Source organism: Pteropus alecto, unplaced genomic scaffold (assembly GCF_000325575.1).
Source record: "Pteropus alecto unplaced genomic scaffold, ASM32557v1 scaffold35, whole genome shotgun sequence".
NCBI lineage: Eukaryota > Metazoa > Chordata > Mammalia > Chiroptera > Pteropodidae > Pteropus > Pteropus alecto.
The window spans coordinates 8,523,665-8,536,864 of NW_006437828.1; the positions used below are offsets into that span (position 1 = coordinate 8,523,665).

Here is a 13,200-nt window from a genome sequence, read left to right on the forward strand (position 1 = left end):
AGAGTAATCTGAGGGATCATTTCACAAACTATATGAATGTCTGACCAATGTGCTGTATACTTGAAACTAATAATAAAATAAAATTTTAAAAAGATATTTAATATTTTTATTTTGTGGCTTAAAAGAAGAATGCTATAGAAACTTAGGTCATTAGAAGAAGCTATTTCAATAAGCCCAATTTTCTTACGTTTAAGCCCAGAATATACGAGGCTGATTATTTTCCATTTTCAGGAACAACGGAGAGTGAATGTGGAAGGAAAAACTGCCCTTGACATGATAAGTCAGTGGAGCTTTTGCAAATGGTGTTCATTTCCAGACGGAGGTGAATTATCTGAATACAACAGAATCAAAACCACCATGAGATACCATCTCACACCTGTTAGAATGGCTATCATCAACAGGACTAGTATAAACAGATGTTGGAGAGGATGTAGAGGAAAAGGAACCTTCATACACTGCTGATGGGACTGCAAATTGGTACAGCCACTAAGAAAGATAGTGTGGAGGTTCCTCAAAAAACTAAGAATTGATCTATCATATGATCCAGCAATCCCTCCACTGGGTATTTACCCCAAAGCCTTGAAAACTCATATTCGAAAAGATATGTGCACACCGATGTTCATAGCGGCATTATTCACAGTGGCCAGGACATGGAAGCAACCGAAGTGTCCTATGATAGATGACTGGCTAAAGAAGCTGTGGTACATACATACAATGGAATATTACTCAGCCATAAGAAAAGATGAAATACTGTCATTTGCAACAACATGGATGGACCTTGAAATTATCATACCAAGCGAAATAAGCCAGACAGAAAAGGTTGAAAATCACATGATATCACATATGTGGGATATAAACCTAAAAGCAACAAATGAACAGGACAAACAAATGGACATGGACAATGGACTAGTGGTTATTGAAAGGGAGTGGGGAAGGAGAAGGGAGAAAATTTTTAAAAATGTAAAAAAATTATGTATATATAGTATTAAAAAATAATAAATAAACTGGCGTTTAAAAAAAAAAGTGAACACAATCATATTGAATCCTCCAGCTGTAAAAAAGTGTTTCAACTCATGACCTATCCACACAGGTGACTCTTTTTCTTCCTTACAGGGTGTGAATATGAGGTACGAGAGACACAGGTAAAGGATGCCACATTTTCATGACTGCTAAAAATGTATGATTACAGTCTGGATTTTGGACGTTTGCACACAAAGTACTGATTAGTCAGTTGTGCAAGGCCACAACTGACTTAAAAAAAAAAAAAAAACCTTCAAAAGACTTGCTTTTCTTTCAAAATTGTCATGAAACATTTTCTAATGTAATTCCAAGGAGTGCAATGGATTATGGGTGCTTAGCAGGAAGGAAATGCACGAACGTTTTATTAATTTTGGGTCATATGTAATGCTTTAAATTAACAGCAAGGGGCTAAAGGCTTTTGTTTGTTTTTGTTTTTGTTTTGTTTTTCTTTTTATTACAGTGATAAAGAACTCTGGTGAGGTGAGGGTCACTTGAGATATACTGTTAAAAATGAGGGGTAGAAACATATAAATGAATGGTATCACGCGGCATACATTTTCCTGAAAAAGTAGTCTCCATGCATGAGAATTAGATATATACCTACAATAAGAGGGCGTATTGACCTATAATTTTCAATATTACATCCTTGTATTTTTTTATTACATGTTATTTTTCAACTAGTAGAGGAGAGAGGAACACGGTCTCATAAAACTAATATTTATTCTTCCATGTTTATAGAGCTAGTAGAGATTTCAGGAAATGAGAAAGTCTGAGAAGTCAAATATAACTTGGTGTCCTGTGCACAAAAGAAGACAGGACAGGAAAATCACCATGTTTAAAAAAAAAATCTGGCTCAGGAGCTCGGTCACAAAACTTTAAAAAATTAAATAGCCCAAGATAAGGAAAGCCTTTGATATTATTATTTCTCTCTCCATAAATGTAGCTCTTTAATAGATGATAAATCTTATCATGTAAGACTCTTTATTTTACTAGAAAGCCCAGCAAAGATCCCTTTAATCCAGTTTTCAGTTTCGACCCTGCTCCTGACAGGTGTATTTCGTGGAGGCTGAGGCAGACAGTAAGTAAAATCCACTCTAACAACCCTGACGCCCCTACTCAGAACTGTACCTTTAAGGCATGAATTCTTAGTTTGTTATTAAGTAACCTTTGTACTAGGGAATTCAATGCATTCTTACAGTAAATTCAAAGAATATAGTAGTGAATGAGCATTTGTTCTTCCATGAACTGGTGGTACCTCTATAATGAGACATATCTCAAGAGATCGGAGCTTTTCATAAAGCTTCTGGGGGAGAAATTTCCCAAAGCTCGATTGTTTCTAAGTCCTTTCCCTGTAATGCATAACTTTACTTGACACTTTGGAAGGGTCCGGAGAGATAAAAGCCATCCAGTCATTTCCCTCCTTGCGGAGGCATGACGGACAAAGTGGTGACCTCCGACAAGCAAGCGAGGGAGAAGAGGAGAGGCTGGCGGAGCTCGAGAGGGGGAGGCCAGGCTGTGGCTGCAGGGAGACAGGCAAGGGCCCTGTGGCCTCCCACGAACTTCCGTGACACGGAGGAGAGGGCAGAAACTAGGACGCCTGGTGAAAAGCCAGCGAAAATGCACTTCCTGTGCTACTTACCATTTTCCGTTTTCTCTCAGATTTCTCCCCTTTGCTCTCTCGGTGACTGAGCTGGCACCTGCCCAGCGCCAGTGCCACCATCTCATCTCCCCCGGGATCCGGGCCCTGTCTTCTCCCTCCGTCTCCAGGGCTGTCCTCTGTCTGCTATGTCCCTGCCCTGCGTTCCGATATCGCCTTTCTCGTATGCACAGCGTACTACACAACGGCGATGCCCTCTCGGCGCCGACCCAGAAAGTCTGGTTCTCCAGAAAAGCCTCCATATAGGGGCGGTACTGTGCTTCTAAACAGCTGAAACGTAAATGTAAGCCCACGGTGGAGGTGTGATGGAGTGGGAGGGGACGGCGCCCAGAGCTAAAATCTCCGGTCTAGGCCCAGCCCCGCCCTTCGCTGGACCACCATGCTTTGTATTTTGAACTTGAACTTGAAGTGAGAAGTTCATCGTCTGGGGGTCCCGGTCCTTCCCCGCAGGTAAATGAGAAGGAGGGTTGAATCTGGTTATGGCAGTGACCGGGGGCTCACGGAGCTATTGGTCCCTGGGTCCTGGGAACCAGGCTATTAATCATTCTAAAATCATGGGACAATCTTGCATCATAAATGTCAATAGTGGCCCCATTGAGAAACACCATGATTTTTAATGCTCCTCCAACCGGTGTGGACTCTTAAACTTAAGTAGAATGTAGAGAACTTATGAGACTTGGGAAAGAGCTGTGAGAATAAATTATTTGTGGATTATAAAGTTTCACAGGGAAAAAGAAAAAAATTGGGTTTATCTCTCCTGAAGAGAAAAAGGGAGACTCGAGTATACGATGACACAGGGGAACTCTGACCAGTAAATGTCCTGTCTCCATGGAAGAAGAAATAACTTGCCATGCCAGGGGGCTGGAAATTACTTAGGCTTTCTTGACAGCAAGGTTTTGAAGAAGGAGAATCTACATCAGGTTGCAAAGGAAAAGTGGGTGCCTACGTGTGAGGTTTTGAAAACAAATAGATTCTCGTGGGTCTTAGAAAGTTCAAGCGAGATCTTGCTTGTAGACCAGGGAGGAATATTTACGTAGCTTCTCAAGTTCCTTCTAGCGTTTCTGTTTCTATGGACACATTTATTAGGTTTCCACACACCACGACATTCCACCGAATTGGCGGAATGGGGAGCCGAAGATGGAGGCTCAGTTGCCGCCCGCGGTCTCCCCTAAACCTACCGCTGGCCTCACACTTCAAGGGCAGCGAATCGTGAGGCCCAGCCGTGAAGGGAGCCGAGGGAAAACCGCAGTCCAGCCCAGCCCTGCAGTAGAATCTACTTTGATTTCTCAGAAGAAATAAAATACTATTAAAAAACACAGTAAAGGGCTGTTAGGGGAGAAAATATTTGTCACCATGGACAGAATAAAAGTTCTCTCAAATGAAATAGACGCGTGTGGAGAAAGGCCTGTCATTCTAGAGGAAGCACTTGTGCCGCTTCTCCCTTCTCCTCACTCAGGGTCTGTCCGATAACTGTATGGAGCTGGATCCTCTCTCCTGCTTATTTTTCCACCCGTGAAAGATGCGTGGATCGAAACGACCCTTTGGGAAGGTTTGATCGGAAAGCGCCTTCAGAATAAAAGTGTTTTCCTCGCGCCATCTCAACAGCCAAACGGATGCTTCTCAAACTGCTTCGCGACGAGCTCTCGCCTTGAGTCAGCAACTATATTGCTAATAATTTTTCGAGCCGTTAATATCCACGCGTTAAAAGAAACGACAACGGCCCTGTTCCACCGTTGTAAGTCAGAGGGTGAGTGGCCCTTGGTGGAACTAGATGAAAACACCCTGGCCCCTTGGGACTCTACGATTTGAAAAATGTCATAATGATAATGCCCATCGTTATCGACCAATGCGGTTCTGATTTTCAATATTTCAAAATCTAATTCATCCACAGGTCTCGACTAATTGAAAATACTTAACAGAATCTGATATATGTTGACACGCAGCATAAATTTATTGGATCTGTTCAGTTAGAATTTACGAATGCAAAAATAAAATTTGTTCTAAGCCAATGTGGAGAGTATTTTATTGCTAATATTGTTGTAACATCCCACGGGGTATACAATAATAAATACGAGAAGTAGTATATCAAATTCCTGTTCATTGATATCCCTCTCCCAACAAAATCAAAGGATTACAGTCTGTGCTTAATCTACTGCCAGGGTTCTTATTGCAATAGCACATGATTATCACCCGTTTTTTAAAAGACTCCTCGAAATTAATAATACCTTCAGTGAGAGAAATGGAAAAAATTAACACAAACCTTAAGACCTCCAGCAGATCAGATGACAAATATGTTCTTTGGGAACGTGGATGAAACTGTATTCACAAAAGTCTCTTAAGTGGACGCTGGGCACGCAGGAAGTCCCTCGGAAGACAGTGCGGCTGTGACATGCCAGGTGCTCCTGGAAGGAGAGGAAAGCGTGCCCGTGGGGTACGTGCAGAGGACCGTGGTGCCAGTCTCGGCCATCGTGCCCAGAGCACGCTGCATTAGCACGTACCGCTATTATTAAAACGATGGTCTTAATTCCTGTTAATTTTGTAACCCCCTGAATCTCTGTATTCACAAATGGCAGAGTGGGGAACAGTCGACTGTATTTAGAAATTTCTACCGGTCGAAAGCATTTTGTTGACTAAGCAAACTCCGTTTTTACTTTTACCTACACCGGTCGGGACTGGGGAACTGTGCACGGGGTGGGTCCCCAGGTGGCGACGCTCACACCTACTGAGCGCCCACGGCTCAGGGCATCGTGTGCAGGGCTGATTAATCTGAAAACGCCCCTGTGACTGGAGAGTGGCAGGTCCATTTCACAGAGGAGAAGACTGAGGCCCAGCCAGGCTCGGAACCGGGTCTATCGAAGCCCAGAGGCCTCAGGTCTGACTCTCCCCCATTTCACTCTGCGGCCCAGGTGACTTAGAAAAATATTTCACCAACGGTATTGACAAGAACACAGATAATGCTGCGATATACTGAATCAATTCAAATATCACCAAAGTAAGTAAGGCATTGTTTTTCTTCACTTGCTTTAGTTTTATACCAAATACTGTCTCTTGTTGAGTCAGGCCTCACAGAAACACAGACACCCGGCTTGAAGGCGTGCGCGTCCTCGCCCGTCTGCCTCCCATAGGCGAAGAGAGAAAACTCACAGGAAACCCAGCGGCTCCCTGGGGTCACGGGGCAGGTCTGGCGCTGTGCTCCATCAAGGGCAGCAACGCAAACATCTCTCCTTCCTTGGGTCCCTCTACACGACCCACAGTTCCTTCCCTCCCCGTGAAAGAGAACACCCATCAGCTTTGCCCAAGGGCTTCCTGTGGCCATCACTGGACGCCATCACTGTATGTCCTCACGGCCATCTCTGTCTTAACAGCCCAGAGTGGCTGAGCCAGGCTCTGCAGGGCTCCGTCTGGATTTCTGTTCTTACTTTTAGTCAAACAGCTACATGCTTCAGGTGGTTCCGGGGCCAGCACAGCTCACCCCCAGAACCCACTCCCACAGTGCGTTCAGCATCACTGACCTCCAATCACTCACGTCAAAATTTCCCTCAAAGTTTCTGCTTTTAATGCCACGGACTTCTGCTCGAGTCTGGGAACTGGTAGCTCATTTCCACCCTGCACGTGGAAAGGCCAGAGAATGATGAAGGAGGAAGGTCACGTATAACTTGTCGATTTTTTTCTTTTATTTTATATTTGGCACCAAAAGCTTAAGTCATGAATCAAGAAACAGAGAAAGATGATTGACAGCATTTTTGAGTCTGCACGCCTGTAGCCTGGGATTATGACGTGGGGACAAAAGGAAAGAAAGAACAAAACCAAACGGAGCCAGTTTATCCTTACGTAAGAGGAGGAAAAAGAGCTTGCCAAAGAACGGGGGGGAAGTATCTGGACTGTAGAATCTAACCTAAATGACAGAAATACAAGATAAATAGAAACTCTTCCTAAAACCTCATTTATTAGCATTCTGTTTTCTTTATATCATTTAAAAGCAAAGTTTCAGGTTATATGCTTAACCTCGTAGGCCCCTTTTCCCATAAAATCCGAATAGCAATTGTCAAGTATTCACTCAGCCACCATTTATTCCTTACTTATTAGTGAATCAGTGAGTCAGAAAATTCCAGGAATACTGAACTAAGCAAGATAGTCTTTCCCTGAAGCATCTTAGTGCCTTGGAGGGGCACAGGACTAGGATATCGAAATTTATGAAGAGGAGGAACTAATAAATGTTTGAAAGAATTGGGGTCTCCCCCCGGACTGCCTGGAGGTGTTCCTGTTTCATATTACCGGCTATATGACCTGGGTCAAGGAACTTACACTGTTTAACCTCAGCTTTTTCATCTGCAAAGTGCAGAAATGATATACTTCTGGGGTTTGTGAGCATTAAGTAAGATAACCAAGAAAAAGCCCTTGGTACAACCAGGGGCACGTGGAGAGAACTCATCGAATGAAAAAGTAGCAGTCACGTTGTAGGACAGGGCATGATGCAGTCGGTGAGGCAAGAAGTGCCTCGAAGCTTCCGAGGGTTGTAGGTCCCTTCCATGGTGGACGATGGGAATCCAGAAGACTGTTACTGCCCTCCAGCAGGACGCTAACACTCAAGATCAACCGTAACGGACCCGGCACAAGTGATCAGGTGTTTACTGATCCTCTGCTGATAACTGAAAAGCTAGAAAATGAGCTACTTTAGAAAACAAAATAGGCCCCATGAAATTGGACGTTATTTTCCAGGATTTGGTGTGAGAGCAGATAACGCCCCTGCCAGAGAACTATGAAAAGAAGAACATGTATGTACTGCTACGAAGAAAAATATAACAGCCCACTGGGTCCTCTCCAACTGTGAGGCGAGAGGACACGATGGCTTTTAATGGAAATCGCCAAGATCTAGACACACCATTTTGAAACCTAGCCTCAAATTTAAATCCCAGGGCTTGCAATAGGACATCGTAGTGTCTGCATTACTGATGCCTTTCTAGTAAGTCTGGAAATCAGGGAGTGAGGGTCCCCCCATGTTGTCGCTCTTTTTCAAAAAGGTTTGATTTGATAAAAAAAAAAAAAGAGAGAGAAAGAGAAAAAAAAGTTTGCTTCTTATAAGTTCTTATATTTCTATATAAATTGTAGAACCAATTCGCCTATTTCCACCAAAAATTTAAAAAAGCACATACGTGCACGCGCAAACACACACACACACACACACACACACACACACACACACATGCACATACACACACACACCCCCTTTTGAGACCATATTAAAAACCAAAATCCATATATTACTTTTGGAAAAACCAACATCTTAACAATACTGAGTCTTCTATTCTAGAATATGGTCTAACTCTCCGTTTATTTAGGCCATCTTAATTTTTTATCAGAACTGTTTTATAATTTCCAGTGTATAGGTCTTCTTTATTTAAGTATATGGTTTTGATAACATCGTAAATATTGTTTTTCATTTCATTTTCCAATTGTTTCTTGGTGTATAGAAATGAAATCGATAGATTATGGATTCCTCCAAGGCAGAATTTATATCTTAAAACTCACTGTTCCCATAGCATCTATCACAGTCATTTAACATTAAATAATAGTTATGAGATTATTGATTTGTCCATTCAGCGGGTCACTTTAACCATTTATTGCTGATGAGCTTGAACCATCTTATAGTGCCAGGAAGCACGGAAGTGTTAAAAATAATGAAAAAAAAAAACAAAAAAACAAAAAAAACGAACTAAGATCGGGCATGTTGAAAGGCACAGGAACCGACCTAAAAGAGCTCCCAATGGCAAAATGAAAACAATTTGAGAAACAAAACAAATAATGATAATATTAGATTATATAACCTGAAGAATAAAATAAATATTTATGAGTCCATAATGATATAAATAAATGATTGAATAAATAACTAAATGGGAAAGGAGAGACATGTCTTCTTTACAGAATTCAAATGGAAAATAGAAAGGAGGGAAATAGAAAATAATTAGAACACCAATAGTAATTGCTACAGGCAAGATCCAATGATGAATACTAAAATCAGTGGGTGAAAATTTGAGGAAGAGTTAACTAGCCTCAAAGTACCCCCCCCACCACCAAATATTTATTAATTACTCTGGTCGTTTTAACATATATCCAATATTCTTTGATACTCTTCTACGCAGGAGATATAACTTAATTTTTCTTCCCTTAACCGTGTGTTAGACTTAGTGACTTGCTTGAAATGAACGTAATATAGAAAAAGAAAATAGTAACTGTAAAGAAACTTGGCAGATATTCCTTAATCAAGTGATCAAGGTTCACAGCATCCATTAAAGTCATGTTGATATCATATACCTTTTATACGATGAAAAGGGTACTTCATCTCTGTGGTATCCTTCTCTAGAATCCAAAAACCTCTTCCAACGTTAACAAAACATCAGAAAGAAAACTGAGGGCTATTCTGCAAAATTTCCGACGAGTACTCTTCAAAACTGCCAAGATCATGAAGAACAAGGAAAACCTGTGACAATGCCACAGACTGGAGGAAGCTAAGGGGACGTGACCCTAGTGGTACCCTAGTCTGGATCCGAGAACAGAAGAAAAAGCAGAATTGAAAAACTGGTGAAGTCTGAGTAAAGTGCGGAGTCTAGCTAATTTGTACTATACCGACGTTAATTTCTTAGTTTTGATGAATGTACCGTGGTTAGGTAACTGTGGTACCACAGGTATTAAGATAAGCTGGGGGAAGGGTAGACAGGACCTCTGTGTATTGTCCTTGTAAATCTAAAATTATTTGTTAAATCTTAAATTATTTCTAAGTGATGTTTTTTGTTTTTTGTTTTTTTTTAATTAAAATCAATCTATTGTATCATTCCACACATTCATATTTGGATAGAAGTCTGTCCTCCTTGTGTCTGTATTAATCATTGAACTTATGCTCCCTTTTGTGAGATACAGTCTAGAGTAGTTTGGATTTATAATTAAACATAACTGAATTTTATAAAATGACCTAAAGGAGAACAATTTATTAGTAACGTTATAGTTCGTTAGTGATATTATGGCTGTTAGAAATAGCCATAACAACTATTTCCAAGAAGACACAGGGCACCACAAGGGAAGAAAATAATCAAAGTTAGCGTACATAACCACTCGTACATCAAAAATAATGAAGGTAAAACTGACTCTTAGAAAATGAGTAAGTAGAAGAAACACAGCTGTCCTTTAGTAAGGTAAGACCAAATTATTTCACATCTTCACTTCTCAAACAGCTGTAAGAAGACGTGAGATTTATCCTGGTTCTGGATGTTTCCAGGATATTTCAAGATGGCAAACTGGTCACATTGGCTTATCCCATGCCTTCTCAGGTTCCCTTTAATACTAAAGTCAAGAGGACAAATGGTTTTAACTCTACAAAACCAAAGCGAACGGGAATGAATGAAACATTCTAGCAAAATCCCAGATGACAGAAATGTGCTGAAGACTGATAAAGTTATAACGTGGATACATGTAGGAAGGAAGGATGATCAAAAGAATGCAGACACTCGAAGAAGCCTCCTGGAAAACAATCAGATTTCCAAAACAGCTCTGTCAAAAGTGAGACTCTGGGCTATAATCACTGATGATATGGAGTTCCTAGTCAAATTTGCATTCTTAAATATATTTGGATGATGACTTTTGACGGACTTTGAAGTAAGTTGGAAAGATAAAGGAAAACATCTATAATAAGCAAACAAACAAACAAAAAGGACCCTGGAAGAAACCTGAATAATTTGGAGAATAGACGAGAACTTTAAAAACTCTAAAAAACAGGAACAGGGTTCTATAAAAAAAAAAAGAGGAACAATCAGAGAATAAGAAAAGTACTGGAAGATTAAAAGTATAATAGTCAATAATAAAAATCCATATATGGTAAGAAAATAGTTTTAAATAAATCTCTCAAAAAGTTAAACGAAACGCTAAAAGAAAAATGGAAAACACACAAGGAAATATGTACAGAATCCAACCAGAGGCTCGAGTACTAAGATTTCTAAAGAGAATTCCAAAGAAAAACAGAGAAGAAATAATCAAAGAAATAATTTAAAAGAAATTCCCATAACTAAAGGTCAAAAGTTTTCAGAATGAAAGCACCCGTTAAAAAGCCCATCGAAAGGGCCCATGAAGAAAAGAACCATAACCAGATGTTTTATTAAGACATCCTAAAAATAAGTTTCTAAAAACCGAGGGGAGGAAAAGGGGACAGGAATCCGATTTTTTATCAGCAACCCTGGATGCTAAACATAGGACAATGTCTCACGAATTCCCAGGGAAAATTATTTTTAACCTATCACTCTTGATCTAGCCAAAATATCAATCAAGCCATTTTCAGATATGGAGAAATTCAGAATATTTACTTCCTACATTCCCTTTCTTTGAAGATTCTCGAGGACATGCTCCAGTAGCACATGGAATCGAAGTGAGGAAGAGGGAGACATGGGTCCAGGGAAGATGGACCTAAGACAAGATGCCCAGACAACAGATGCTGTAGTCGGGGACAGCGGGAGATGTCCGGGAACAGAGGGCATTCCGAAGATTTAATTCTACCTCCTGAGAAACGGAAGGTACGTAACGATGCCATAAAGACAGATGAGGCAAAGAAAAATAAAAGCAAGTAGAAACTCTAGGACATAACAAAAGCTATACGAAGTAAGTCAACGTAATTATAGTATAGCGCTTTGATCAGCAGTGAGAGCTAATTACGTATTCATAATACTTTTCGTATTGATTTTTAAGCTTTAGAATTACCTAGGACAAAACACTAAAGTCTTAATATAGTTAAAAATCACATACAAATGATATCAACTTTAATAACATAAAAATAAAAGCACGGATGAGAGCACTGGGAGGTATTAATGGGAGACGTAGTTAGGAAAGGGCATTATTCTCGTCTTACAAAGTAAGAAATCATTAGATACTATCTACAGTTAATAAGACAGATAATGGGAATGAGTGTATTATTTAAAGGTACATAGGGGTCTATGGTCATGCTCCCCTGAACAAGCCCGATCCCGTCTGATCTCGGAAACCAAGCAGGGTCGGGCCTGGTTAGTACTTGGGTGGGAGACCACCTAGGAAGCCCAGGTGCTGTAGGTGTAAAAAAATAAAAATAAATAAATAAAGGACTGTAAATTCACAAGATCCTGGCAATCTGTGAGGTCAACCAAGGGTTGCCTCACCTAAAAAAATAATAAGGACTGTAAATTCATAAGATCCTGGCAATCTGTGAGGTCAACCAAGGGTTGCCTCGTCTAAAAAAAATAAAATAAAAATAAAGGTACATAGGGAACAAGAGAAGAACTAAAAATGTTGCGTATATTGAGAGTGGAGAGACAGCAATATAAATAAGCTACTTCCTTATCTACCATAATAAGTCAACAGGTAACATCTAAACTTGACAAATCGAAAAATGGTAATTATACACACATACTTGATTCAGCCAATACTACAAATATACTTAGAGCTATAAAAGCACTAACAAAAATATAAACACAGAAACATCAAAAGAATTGTAAGCGTTTCTCTGTGCAATAAATCCGAGAGCGAGATCCAAGACTATAGCTTTTTGTTATAAGTCGGTCGTATTTTTCAATTTTTAAAAGCATACAGATGTATTTTTTGGATTAAAAAAATGTGAGATATTTATTAACGTTTAAAAAACATCTATTTGGAAATCATCCAACTAGTCTATGTGCTTCGTAGTACAGCCGTCCACATTTCAGTAAGAAGGTCTTGGTGTTTCAGAAATTAAAATACAACATTTTAAAGTCTCAAATAGAAACGCCGTCTATAAATCCCATTCTGTGGCAGATATTATCACAGAAACATTTTAGAATACGTGACATAGCCTCCTTCAGGGACATTGGGTGTTAAAGAAATAATAAAAAAACATTTGTGGTTAAACACTTGTGAGACATGTGAGGTGAATGTGACTTTGTCCCTCGTGACCTTCCACAAGAGCTCTAGCACATATCAGAGAAAGGGGCGGATCTGTCTCCTCTGCTCACCGATCATCCCCAGGTATTCCGGGTCTGTCATTTATGTCCTCTGTAATTTCCAGCAAGCGATAGGACAAACTGCCCACCGGAATAGGGGTCCGCGAGCCACCTCCCCAACGTTCAGTCCTGGGACACAATATTTCCACCATCGAACACGATATAGCCCAAGTGACATTAGGTATGCCAGGACAGCGCAGAATTTATGTCACTTGAAATTTGGGATGTCCCTGGTATGGCATGAAGTTGAATTTTCTGGATATAATGACGACTCTGTGATATAGATTTGGAAAAAGTAAAAATGAAGTAAGAAACCTTAAAAAAGAGACAAATGTCAAAATAAGAAAGACTGTAGAGATTGTGTATGGTATTCTCATTCATCTTCAAATATCCTTTGCTCTGTGTTTAAACATTTCAAATGAAGAGTTTTTCTAATGTCATTTGATATAGGCCGACATGTGAAATTCAACAGCAGACTTTAAATATTTCCCATCTTGTAGGAGGTTTAAAAACGAACGCTGGCTTGCTTTTCGTAAG

The 13,200-nt window shown here is 40.1% G+C and overlaps 1 protein-coding gene and 1 pseudogene across 1 annotated transcript in view; one reads left to right on the forward strand and one right to left on the reverse strand.

Annotated features, from left to right (window-relative positions):
- ENOX1 (ecto-NOX disulfide-thiol exchanger 1) overlaps window positions 1-13,200 on the reverse strand; it is a 286,775-nt gene that overhangs the window by 226,318 nt on the left and 47,257 nt on the right. The window contains exon 2 of the mRNA XM_025048988.1: window positions 4,938-5,079. The gene's annotated coding sequence lies outside the window, so the exon portion shown is untranslated. The remainder of the gene's footprint in view (window positions 1-4,937; window positions 5,080-13,200) is intronic.
- LOC112482258 lies at window positions 11,646-11,764 on the forward strand (annotated as a pseudogene).